Raw genomic sequence first — 462 nt, 5'->3', positions numbered from 1 at the left:
CATATTCTTCTTTCTCAATGGCACATACCTGTCTTCTTTTTCAATTTTTCTTGTCTCAAAAAACTTTGTCACAGTTATAATGGTATTTCTCTGCAAAACGTAACTCTTGAGAATGTATATCGAATTTCTGATTTTTTACATAAATTATTCCAGGATTTTGTGTATTAGATTTCGTACATAAATCGTGGGATGCTTTTGAGTGTTATTCATTGCGAGTAAATTATTTTTTATTTATTATGTTTTATGTTAAAAAATACGTAAATTTGCTTAGCCTGACACGATTTATATACTCATTTGGTGAAGCACAATACCCTAAAACAATTTGGTGAGTGCTATGGTGCCTATATACACTTGTCTAACTTACTAAATGGGGAATGCAATGGTAAGGATGTCACTTTTATTTTGTGGTTGTTATGATTTAAAAGCGTATCACTAAAAGTGTTGCTTAAAGAGAAAGTGTTA

Source organism: Arachis ipaensis, chromosome B06, assembly GCF_000816755.2.
Source record: "Arachis ipaensis cultivar K30076 chromosome B06, Araip1.1, whole genome shotgun sequence".
Taxonomy (NCBI): domain Eukaryota; kingdom Viridiplantae; phylum Streptophyta; class Magnoliopsida; order Fabales; family Fabaceae; genus Arachis; species Arachis ipaensis.
Note: the sequence above shows the minus strand (reverse complement) of the source record.